The sequence below is a fragment of the Ambystoma mexicanum genome, chromosome 12 (assembly GCF_040938575.1).
Source record: "Ambystoma mexicanum isolate Mex_15411 chromosome 12, UKY_AmexF1_1, whole genome shotgun sequence".
Taxonomy (NCBI): domain Eukaryota; kingdom Metazoa; phylum Chordata; class Amphibia; order Caudata; family Ambystomatidae; genus Ambystoma; species Ambystoma mexicanum.
Genome location: NC_090936.1, coordinates 459,351,459 through 459,363,999, shown reverse-complemented (window position 1 = coordinate 459,363,999; position 12,541 = coordinate 459,351,459). Strand labels below are relative to the sequence as shown.

General features: G+C 46.3%; 1 protein-coding gene across 3 annotated transcripts in view; it reads left to right on the top strand.

Moving 5' to 3' along the window:
- Window positions 1-12,541, top strand: part of BORCS5 (BLOC-1 related complex subunit 5) — a 628,004-nt gene that overhangs the window by 159,111 nt on the left and 456,352 nt on the right. The gene's annotated exons all lie outside the window — the stretch shown is intronic.

Sequence of the window (12,541 nt, the reverse complement as noted above, 5' to 3'; positions counted from 1 at the left end):
AGATCTTAATTTCAATTGAACATAAATAATAAACATTACACATTGTAAAGTTCCGGTTGCAGCACATCCAGGGAAAATCCGCGGTATTGTCCACTGTCGCTGGGGAAATGTTGTCTAATGGCAAGTACCGCACAGGCAGGTATTACTCTCCGAACGCGGTGTCCGAGCCTCCCGTGAAGCCACCAAGTGAAGCAACGATAGGCCACCAGCCTGCACCACCTGTGAAAATGAAAGATGCAAACTGTATTAAAATGACACAAAAAAGGGTAGCAGGCGCCCCTCTCTCGAAAGAACAAGGCATGATAACCTGTTCAGTGGTTATTAACCACATTGAGAGTTCGCAGCCATTGCTTTTTGCTCACTGTACCTTCACAGATGGGAAATATCCTGGGCAGGACAAAGACTGATATGCAAATGGATATTTCCCATCTGTGAAAGGCACAGTGAGTAAAAGCAGTGGCTGCGAACTCTCAAGTGGTTAATAACCACTGAACAGGTTATCATGTCTGTTCTTGCGAGAGAGGGGCGCCCGCTACCTTTGTAAAACTATTTTTGAAGGAACCTGGGATTGGTAACCCTAGGTCTCCTGGGGGCAACCAGACGTGGTCTCCCTCTCACTGTGCTTAGAGAGGCATCAGCTTCACCTCACTGATGATCCCCAACAAGGGTGAAACACGTGTATGGGGTTGCTGGTGGTACTCTCGTTCAGATTGGAATTGCCATTGTATTTCGGTGCTGGACTGCCCCTGGGCAGGACAAAGACTGATATGCAAATGGATATTTCCCATCTGTGAAAGGCACAGTGAGTAAAAGCAGTGGCTGCGAACTCTCAAGTGGTTAATAACCACTGAACAGGTTATCATGTCTGTTCTTGCGAGAGAGGGGCGCCCGCTACCTTTGTAAAACTATTTTTGAAGGAACCTGGGATTGGTAACCCTAGGTCTCCTGGGGGCAACCAGACGTGGTCTCCCTCTCACTGTGCTTAGAGAGGCATCAGCTTCACCTCACTGATGATCCCCAACAAGGGTGAAACACGTGTATGGGGTTGCTGGTGGTACTCTCGTTCAGATTGGAATTGCCATTGTATTTCGGTGCTGGACTGCCCCTGGGCAGGACAAAGACTGATATGCAAATGGATATTTCCCATCTGTGAAAGGCACAGTGAGTAAAAGCAGTGGCTGCGAACTCTCAAGTGGTTAATAACCACTGAACAGGTTATCATGTCTGTTCTTGCGAGAGAGGGGCGCCCGCTACCTTTGTAAAACTGTATTAAAATGACAAAACTTTCTTATCACTGTCGATTCAGGTAAAAAATGTCATTCTGCTTTGAAAAAAATTCTATCTAGAAAATGCACAATATGGAACCAATTTACATGCATTCGAACGATATGTAGATGTCATTTTATATGTGGGAGACGACCATGACATAGTAGTGGCATCACTGACATCACAACCAGAGTATACTTACTCGTTACTCGGATTACGCGGACGAATAGTGCCGCGAAGTTCGTGCATAAGCACCATCATCATCCTCAACACGGTCCGTGAGAGGCAGGCTTCCCTGAACTCTGGCAGCTCGGTGATGCATTGCGGACTTGGCTCGCCTTCCGAAATGTAGGCCAAGCACCCGGAATTTTCACGGCAGCAGCAGTTCTCCTCCTCAGTTGGCATTAGCTCGCACCGATTGCACGTGCACCAGGTGGAGACGCCGTCCATGCGACATGGTCCAGGCTCTTCATCCGTTGACTGGTCCTCCCAACTGCCGTCCGAATCCCCATCGTTTTCGCGTGCTTGCCTTTCCAGTAGTTCCTCCTCGGTGTACTCGGGCTCGTACATATACGGCATTATTGTAGCCATTGTGTGGTAAAGAAAGTAAAATAATTTACAGAGATGGTACAGGTGTTCACAAGGCCTAGAAGCGGCGAAGGTAGCTGACCAGAGCACAGAAACGAGTCACAGAATACTCAAAGTAACACAGAGAGAGGAATGGAATCGAAAATCTGCTGCTGTGTGTTGTGAAACGGTGTGTTTATACTTATTGAGGAAAGAGGCGTCCTGCCATTTCCATGGCGACACGTCATTAGCTGAGGCGCAGCGATTGTTGACACGAAACGTGCTTTGGCGTTGGGAAATGGGCGGTACGCGTCTGCTGATGTCAGGCTCAGGGGCGGGGGATTTGATTTAGTGCCGCAAAAGCAGGTGAGCCAGGGCGATGGGGGGAAATGATAGGATTATCAGAAAATGTCGGCTGATTTCGAGTGCGTTAATGGACGAAAAGTCGGGTAAGGTCCATAGGAAAGTTTTCTACCATCTACCGATTTATGCTTAAAAACACATGGCCGAACTGTAGGGACAATAAAAAAAAAGTCCCGTAACTATCCTTTAAAATCACATTAAAATACGGTTCTCTCACAAAGGAAGTTTTGAAAGACGAGTACTAATTTGATAGTTTACCCAGTGGCTTTCCTTGTTATGAAATCACACCTCGCCCATTCAACATAAGCAAGCGTGACCTGTTCACTCACTGCTGGGTTAATATACTACTATCGCTCCACAGGTCGCCAAAGCCTGTTCTTGTTAGACTATGTCTAACATTGGAAACCCATTCCCAAATAAGCTGTCTCTCTCTCTCTCTCTGTCTCTCTCTGTCTCTCTCTGTCTGTCTCTGTCTGTCTCTCTCTGTCTCTCGTGTTTCTGCCTCAGCTGATGCAATTTTTCAGTGTTAGGTTGCCCTCTGCTGTCCAAATGGCAAAGTGCACCTTTGTGTGCCCTTTCACTGCAACAACAGCTATCATTTTAACGAACAGAACAAGCATAGTTCTACACAGCTACCTTCACCACTATTGCAAACATTCTGAATCATTTCAAGTTACTACTTTCCACCCCATTTCTCTTCATACAGGGAACAGCAGTTCCAAAGTCAATGAACAGTTAATTTGATTTTTAAATAACGAAACGTCTTGGGACGAATGCCTCCTCACGGGCTAAAACTGAAAGTAGGTGCTGTAATTATGCTACTACACAATCTTATGCCATCACAGGAACTCTGCAATGGAACAAGGTTTACAATGAAATGTCTACAAAGACATCATAGAGGCAAGTATAATCAATGGATTAAATGTAAATGCTGTTCCTATACCATACTGTGCATACCGCTCATTCCATCTGATACAAATATGCCTATCACATTAAAAAGACTGTCCTATACGTTTAGCCTTTTCAATGACCATTAATAAGTCACAGGGAGCTGTCTTCCTGGAAGTGATCAGTGGTAATTCCGACATTTCAGAAGACATTTCAGAAGGGGGACAAAAGTGACCCTATGAATTACCGACCGATATTGACATTTAAAATATGCTAGAACGGCGTATGTTACGCAGGGAACAACTAGTGAATGTATAAAATCCTGCAGGATTTCTTTTCCGACGTGGAGCTCCCAGGCTGTATTATTTCGCAACCTGAGTCGTACCGGTCTTAGCAGCGCCTCATAGTTGAAGGGAATAAAGCCCCATTGTATGAAAATGGGGAGAAAGGAGATTTTTTGGGTAAAGATAATAGTTGTTTTAAGAACTCTTTCTGTACTTTATAGGTCAACAGTTATGCACCGTACATAGATGATGCTCTTGCTTGGGCCTTATAGACCTGCATGGCCGGATGAATAAAACTACCACCAAACATACTCAAAAATCTATTAATAACGCCCACCTTCTTCACCGTAACCAAATGTCTATTGCTTATATGTTGCTGCCATTCCCATTTTTGGGGAATCTGATCTCAAGATAGTCTAAATATTCAACCTTCTTTATCATTTGACCCTTCAAGATGAATGTAACGTTTGTTGTTTTATGATTATAGTAGACCATAAAGACAATTTTTTTTGAGGTTTCCACTAAGGCATCCGCTATCACAGACCTGGCAAATAATGTGGAGTTAGGTGTTAATTCCCCTTGGGGGGTCTTTTTAAGCACTACATCCTAGTACTGGGGCACGAGTGACTGGTGTGCGGGCAAGGGGTGGTTGTGATTTGTAACGCAGATATGTGACAGTCCTTGTTACATGTAGTTCGATGGTGGTTTTGTACGTCATACCCTCGTCATCCTACTTGGGGCATCACGATTTCCTTTGCCCTGAGTCAAACCTGTAAACATTGAAAGAGTCCAAAAGTGCAGGAACTTGTTAGGTTTCAAGCCACTAAAATACCCAGGTAGGCTGAAGAATGGTCTGGAGGGTTGCCTGGAGCAATTGCCAGAGGTTAAGATTAATTCAAAACCTTCTAGTCACCACCTTTTTTGTTTTTGTCTAAGTCACCCTGAGTGGGACAGTTATGTCCTGAGCCTGCTGGGCCTAGAGACACAAGCTACACCTCACTGATGGCGCTGAATGAGGCTGAAACATGTCCGGGGTTGCTTGTGGTCTTATGCAGAAGGGGCGTGACAAATCGGTGCAGGCTGTACTGCTCCCATTGAGGTGGGACCAAGCCTGATTTGCATATGGCTTTATGTTCTGGAGGGTTGCTCACAGCAATTGCCAGAGGGTACGATTAAGTCTAAACCTTTCAGCCATCTTTTGCTTTGCACATTTAACAAGGTCTGGAGTGCTTTTACCACACTATTCACAAAGTGCTTCCCTCGGTCACTATTGATACTATCTGGCACTTCAAACCTGGGCACACACAAATTATCTTGACGACTGTTATAGCATTTGCCCTCGGGCAGGGTATGTCTCCACCCACCCAGAGAACATATCCAGAATAACAAGCAGATACTGCAAGTTACTGCAACAAGGAAGCTAGATCAAGTCATTCTGAAGGCCTACAAAGGGTCCATAAGGAGGAGCATGTGCTACCTGGGTGCCAGGTACAGGTTTCCCCACATTATTCTGGAGGCAGATGGTGCAATGTCTACAGTACTCTTCAGTGATTTTGCAGAATTCTGGGGTAAACCAGAACATATTCTGTGACCTAACCATCCTTTCCTTTCCCACATGAACTTGGCTATGATACAGCCTGAGAAGTTGTGACAGTAATATCTCATAACCCCTCGTGTGTTATTGGATTTAGGTTCACCCCCTTCGGGGTGTTTCTCTTGCTTTCAGGTTTCTGGTAACCTCTCACGGGCTACTGGGCCCTCAGCTACTTTATCCGCTTTCTTGTTATTTGTCCTCCTTTTGGCAGTGTTTTTCAGAGCTTGGTGCCCCTTCTCACTCTATTCGGCAGTGCCCATGTACCCGTTTGTCTGCAGAGTTTTTCTGTGGGGGAGGCAGTAACTCCTGTAGCATTGCAACCGTGCTTCTCAGGTTGTTGGTTCCCTGGTTTTGTTTTTTCATCCTGGTGCTGTTTGGGCATACCGGTTTGCTGCATTGGTTCGGTCTCTCAGTGTCTGAGACCTCAGTGTCTGTAGCTCTCGGCTCTCCTGGGATCGGTGCTGTTCCGCTGTCTCTACGCCCACCACGTATGTGACAATGTCCACCCTCCAGGATGTGCCAGCTCTCTGCTGCAGCATAGGCTTTGATTGAACGTGGCGTTGCTTGGGTTGGCTCCTGCCCTGTGGCTGGTTCGCTCCACAGTGGCTCCTCCTCGCTAGGTAAGGGTCTCTGCCCTTTTACATCTCTCTCTGCAACAAGAGAGACAGCGCTATTGGATCTGAGTTTCGGTCAGTACGGAAGGGTCAGCAACCAAACCAAGTACATTTAAAGGGCCTTGAACATTTGTATTGTGATTAGTCCCCATGTATCCAATAAATAACTGGGACTCTGTTGTTAAGAGAAATGGATTCCTTTACCCCCTTGTGGTGCAGTTACCCTTATGATATCCCGCTGGACCTGTCCCCTAGGGGTTGATATGCATAGCAGGCTCACCTCCCGAGTCTCAAATGGGGGTCGCTCCACTTTGGGAAGAAAGGACAAACTCCCTGGATTTGTCCCAGTTTATACTGGCACATCTGGCAAACTGTTGATATGCAGGGCTGACTGACTTACAGGCCCCCATGTCCACCAGGCAAGGTACAGATCTTCCTTCTAGCTACATTGTACATACAGTCCATCCTGATCTTTTGGGGTTAAGAGGCCCATGGTCACCCTGAGGGATGAGAGGAGGAATGGTGGCAAATGTTGGAGCGTTAAGGTTCTGAAAAGGAATTGCGGCTCTCTAGTTCATGTCAGGGAAAAGGGCTGGATTGTCCACCGGGGGTTCTTGTGTGATGCTTTGTCCTTGGTTAACCTGAAAGGAAATTCTCTGCAAGTCTGTATGAACACTCATTCTTCTATTGCCCAACCTGTTTACAGTCATTACAAACTGATAGATTGGTCGGTGTTCCCTGTAGTCCCTGTTGTCTCCACTGTCTCTGCTGTCCTAGTGACCTGGGTGCCCTCCGACCTGTCCTACCTTTCCTGTTTGTTCAAGAGGTGGAACTCCTCTTTCTATAATCTGTGGTTTGCCTGCCTTGGAATAGTATTCTGCATGTTCTGTACCTGTCCCTCTAAGTTCTGCATTTGGAGGGACATTAATTTATTCTCTTTTAAGCTCCCAACACACTATGCCGTGATTCACAACAGCCACAAACTCCACTATGGGTTTGGTCTGCCATCTAATGCACACGTTCCATAACTGCACTTGCACCTTGGGCAGCAGATCGGCCACAAAGGATTTGGTTTTGGCTTCCTGTGTGTTCTCATTTGGATTAGTGTTACCGGAGTGTTGGACAAGCACTACCTTGAGTCGCTCTAGATAATCTGCTGTTGATTCTCCTTTGTTTTGTTTACAGTTCCCTGTCTTGGCCCACTTGGTGTTTAATGGGCAAATTTCAGGAATATCTGTGATTATCTTTTCCCTAGCTTGGACACGGGCATCCCCGGTTCTGTGGTCCGCATTGGGTCAAGTAGCACTCATTAAGCATCTGTCTCACTTCGAGTGGCATTACCACCCATATGAGCTGATTCATATCGCCTAAGTGGAGTTGGAGCACCGGATTAGGGTCTACCGCTCTCCCTTGAGCCACTGGGGTTTCTCCCTAATATCTTGGAACACCATAACCAGGCTTCACAAGTTGCCTTGTGTCCATAGAACATGTACAGTAACAAATTTGACTGATGCTGCCCCTCCTCCTTCCTCCGGGCCTCTGTTTTAGGGGGTGCTTGGAGAACTTTAGAATCTCTCCTGTACACACTGTGCTACCACTTGTCTCTGACAGGCTCGAAGAGGGAGGTACAACAGTTAACCAGGGCCCCCGTTGGATGCCCAAGTTGCTTGGTCCGCGCTACGCTGGTGCAGAGGGTCTGGTGTGTTGCGGATGGGCAGCAGCAGGGGGGGGGGCAGCCTTGTCATCTGTGCCACTTACCCCGCCTGCCAGTCTTGTTGTCCTGATCATCCTTTTCAGATTCTGATTTTCCTTCCAGAATCTGGGGCACAGGTTTGTCGATTTCTCTGATGAACCTTTGGCCCTTAATAATTGTATCTGTTCTCACAACCTGTCAAAACCCTCTTAGTCTACTAATCTTAGTCATTGCGTCTCAATTTTGCTTCCTCTAACCAAGTCGCAAATGTCCCCCACTTGGAGGGGCAGGGGAAGGGGCTTATTTGCCCTTTCTGTCCCTCTAAGGGTCGTCTGAGCGCTGCTCCCAATTTGCCCAAATTAAATGCTCATTATATAGGGAATTGAGGGTGCTTATTAAGTCGTGACAGATAATGCTAGGTGTCTAAAAGGTCACAAGTAGCAATAGGCAAACCCTTGGGAGGAGTTTCTTCCTGTCTCAACTGCCGTCTGGCCATTTTCTGACACTAGTTTTATCTTCAGGTGCCCTACACTCACTCACCTCTGTACCACTCACTCTTTGACTTCACTCCTTTGCAGTCCTGAAAAGGGAGGGGATTTTGCCAGAGACTCTGCAGAGTTGCCATGAAATGGCTACGGGTCACTTGACCTCTAAGCATCCATCTCTCCTTTTTATGTTTTGGGTATTACTGTCACACCCGATCCCGTTTTATGTTTAATTTGCCCTTTCTAGGACAGATATACAGATAATCGAAAGGTCTCATGAGCGTGCCTGCTTGTACCATGACCTAGATGCATTCAGAAAAAATGTAGACTCCTACAACTGAAACCTGCAGGGTTTGTTAGCAGACCAGCCTAACTAAATTATAATTCCCAGTATGTTGCCAGATCTATTTTAGGGTAGAAGAAATACACAATCACCAAGACCACCAAAATAAAACCTGCAAAAACCAACTATCTGGATACCGCACCAAACCCAGAATTCCAACCCCATGTTCACATATACCCTTAAAAGATCCTCCTTTTGCTTATTCATGTTAATTAAAAAACCTTTGACTCCCCTGAGTGGCTATGCATGCACAGCGCCAACAAACCTGTGCATCCTCCTTCCGATAAACCCCTTGGAGTTTTTATCTAGGACTCTTAACTTTTCTTGTCATGCACAAGGGGTCTTCAAGAGGAGGCCACCTGCCGGTCTGATGCCGTACCACATTGCGTGACCAGTCTGAGTAACGGTGCCAATCTGATTATGCCAAAAAAGAAAGTCTTAAAAATCATACAAGGAATTAAACAAAAGGTTTTGTTTGCTTACAAGTCAAACTGACAGCATCCTAGCCATTAACCAATTTACATATACTAACCTGCCACGCCTTCCAGATCGACTGTTTTTATACCTTTTCTGGTGCTTGGCCCTGAAACTTCGACATCTACTTTAATGGGCCTTTACGCACACTATTCCCGGCTCCCATCTTAAACAATATGCCTGTTCTGGGTAAAGATACCTGCTTGTTTGCACTTCAGATAATGGCCCTGTTTCCGGGTACATGCTTGCTCCATAGACAATAAATGGTCACAACATTTCAGGGAAAAAACCCATACCATGAATTATAATTCGGATTAGGGTGTGTATGTTTTATTATTTAATGCATTGCATGAACTACACAAAAGTAATTAGATATTTTTGATCCTGTCCTCTGCTTTACCAGATGTTGGGAAGGAGACAGGATCTTCCCACCCCCCCCCGGTCGCTACCGAATGAGAAATATCTAGGGGCAAAGGGGGTGCACATAGAGAAGGGTGCACAATCCCCTTAGTGCATGTATTGCAAGCTATATGGCAGATACGTGGGTGAGCGCCATCTTGGCATGCGGTAGCCATCTTAGAATTTAGGCCCAAGCGAGTTGAACAGCATTTTGTGTGTTAGTATTGGACTCCTTGCATGGGCGCGAATACCACCCCCATACTGGCCAGGTTTCAGAGAGCCACATCATACTCCATTGTTCAGAAAGTTACTGGCCCTCGTGGCCTGGGAAGAATGCGTCCAGCAAGGTCATGAAAAGGGAGCAGAGCACCTCTTGACAGTGCCATCCCACGAAGCAGATAGTTTGACCTCCTGCCCCAACGATCCCCACATGAGAAATAAAACTTTGCCATGCTTTGATCCCATGACCCCGCACGCCACAGCACCATCCAAACCCAGACCACCGACCATAAACCTTTACATCCCTCGATCGATCACTAAGATCAGAAGGCAAGGCGGGTCAAGTGATTTGTGCAGCGAGGTGCAGGATAGCATCAGAATTCTAGCCTAAAACTAAGGTGGAGGACTTTGGGAATTGCCGATCTGTCTGGGAGTGAGTGAAGCGTGTGAATTAGCGTGACCTCGGCTCTCCCCCCAAGCCCATCCCTATATCTGCCAGGTGCATTGTTACAACGATAAAATAACATTGTTTATGTAAGTAACTAACTAATTGTTAGGCCTGCTTTACTGCGGATGACGAGCCCATGATGCCCACGTGGACGAAGATGGACAAATGAAGACGGACCAATGGCCTGGCATCCCATATAGAACAGGCCCTACATGTATAGTGCTCCTCCAATCCGTACTATAGAATTGTACTATGTATGATTACATCATTAGTGACGTTGTTTGTGCTAATAATGTGCCGCACATGCCTACAGAGTTTTTATCAATATTGATTTTTTTAAGGAGAACATTACAGAAAGGAAAACAGAGTGCAGGGAGCCATTCCGAGTGAGGGGAGAATGTGGTACCACTTATATTGTGTAAAAGAGGAAAAGTAAATACATAGGAGGAGCCCCACATAATTAGTGGGCTCTGATACTGTAGTGATTATTTTAGCTTGTTAATTTAGCTTATTGTTTGTGTTTTTGTTGTGTGTATATAGTGGCATGTTTTGAGTGCGTGTGAAAGGGAGGGGAGCGAAAGTAATGTTGGCTGATGGGGAGGAGGGAACAACATATTGATTTTTTGACTGTGACATTTGCAGCATGCGCAGCACGCAATTAGAAGCATAGAGATGCTTTAGAGCGCATACATTGCTGCAATGGGAGGGGAGACCCATTTAGACTACGTGTACAAGGCATTGTCTTTATACCGGGAGAAGATTGAGAAGTACTATAAACAGTGGGTAACAGAAACACGGGGGGGGTCGGGGGGTGGGCCCGCTCATGGCCAGAGCAGAGCACCCACAATAAGGGAATTCTGAAACATATGACTACATTTCTGGCAGCAAAGTACAAGGGTAAACAGTTACAGAACAGAAAGGACATTTTAGACTTATGAAAGATGATTAAGGTTGCAGAAGCCTCCAATGAGGGAGGATCACGGTACACCCATGAAGGGGGCAAACAAGCAGAAGCGGGTGGGACCCGAACAGAAAACCAGGGGATATATCCATTAGCAGCGCCCCCAGACAGGGTACAAACCTCTCCTATTTGCCACTGTCCAACTGGGCCACAGTCCCTATATATATATATATATATATATATATATATATATATATATATATATATATATATATATATATATATATATATATACACACACCCACTGCAGCAACCGCTCTGCCTATGGAGTGCGCGGGACGGAGGGAATTGGAAGGGGCACTAGAATTGGCGCGAGCAGAGCTAGCGTGACTGCAAACCGAACAGAGCGAGGGAAAGAGGAGTGGACTAGATGAGGGCGGGGGACATTTTGTTTAGATTGGACAGTACAGCAATAAAGGATGTGCATATTGAGAAGAAAGAGGATGGGCTAGCAGTCGGCACAGGGTACAGAACTCTCAGGAACCGACAGAGTTTTAGGTGGGGATCCGGGAGAGGATGTGTGGAGTACTATAGATGAATTTGAGGATGACAGAGGAAGCTCAACAGGCACCTGAAATAACACCCCCAGTGGAAAGTTTGTGGGATGAAAGGGTAAGGAGGTTTGGCCGGATGACAGTAGCGAGGAAAAAGGGAATTGCCGGAAGAAAGGAAGGGACGAGAGTAGGCCTACAGATGCCTCTAATACACAAGGGCGTGGGTAGATCGCAGTATGTACCCTGGACGCAGATGGACAAGAACAATTTGATCAAAACGCTCCCGCCGTTAACAGCAGGGGGGGAAATGGATATACGCAATTGAAAAACAGACTGCGGGTGTACCCCTATTCATATGTGATATGAAAAGTTTATTAGTGGAGATGGTGAGAGATCAGGTTCGGGACGTGTGGATTAAAGCAAGATACCCTGGCGTGAGATTGGACGATGATGCGCATGACCGTGCACCGTTCAACAACATCAGAGCACCAATGTTAGATGGGCTTGGGTGCACATACCGCCGACACCCTAGACTTACAGTTCATCATGCAAAACACTATTGCGTCCTCACGAATTTGGCGGTAACCCTTTAATGCAGTGGTAATGTTTTTACTGCTGCATTTAAGGGTCCGCCAAAGCACATTTTTGACAGGATTTTACCCCCAGCTCTGTGCTTGCGGGTAAATCTGACGCAAATTTGCTGATTTTCGGCACAATTACTGTGTGCTAATGCCGCCGACAGTAGTTGCGGCAAAAAATTCCCCGTTGGGCCCATTGGGGAATGAGGAATTCCCGAATGGGCCCAATGGGGAATTCCCGTTCCGCCAAACCCGTGATCCGGCGCTAATAACGTCGGACCCGTTGCCGGTAGCACTATTAGCGCGTGCGGTAGCCCAGCGGGAATACCCCCGGATACCGCCCAACTCATGATGAGGCCCCATGGGTGATGACGAAGACACCGCACATTAGTTTATTAAGGTTTAGGAGATGGGGAGGGCGAAGACCGTGGGGTCCAGTGGGACCGATCAGTTCCTCTTTTCTATTTAGTCATCAAAAAGGGATTACCAAAAGAGGCACACAAGGCAGTAGACAACATCCGATCAGAAGCCTTTAGCCCTGATGGCTGTGCGCTCCTGCACCTCACGAACTAACCCGCCGTGCATCCTCATTAACGGCTAAAACAATCTGATGCGAGACACTTCCAATCCTCTGAGCAGCATACCGAAGTTATCCACACACCTCAGATGGAACAATACATTTTGGAACATTGCACTTTGCGATTAATCATGCTTGTACTGCGTTCCGTGCACAATTCCTGATAGTCCTATTTAAATGTGCTCATTGTTGAATTCTGCTGTGCTCCTACTCCGCACCTGCCTGACCACTGAAATTCAAATTTAGATGTGCTATGGTTATATTCACTTGTTGCCTGACTATTGAAATTCAAAT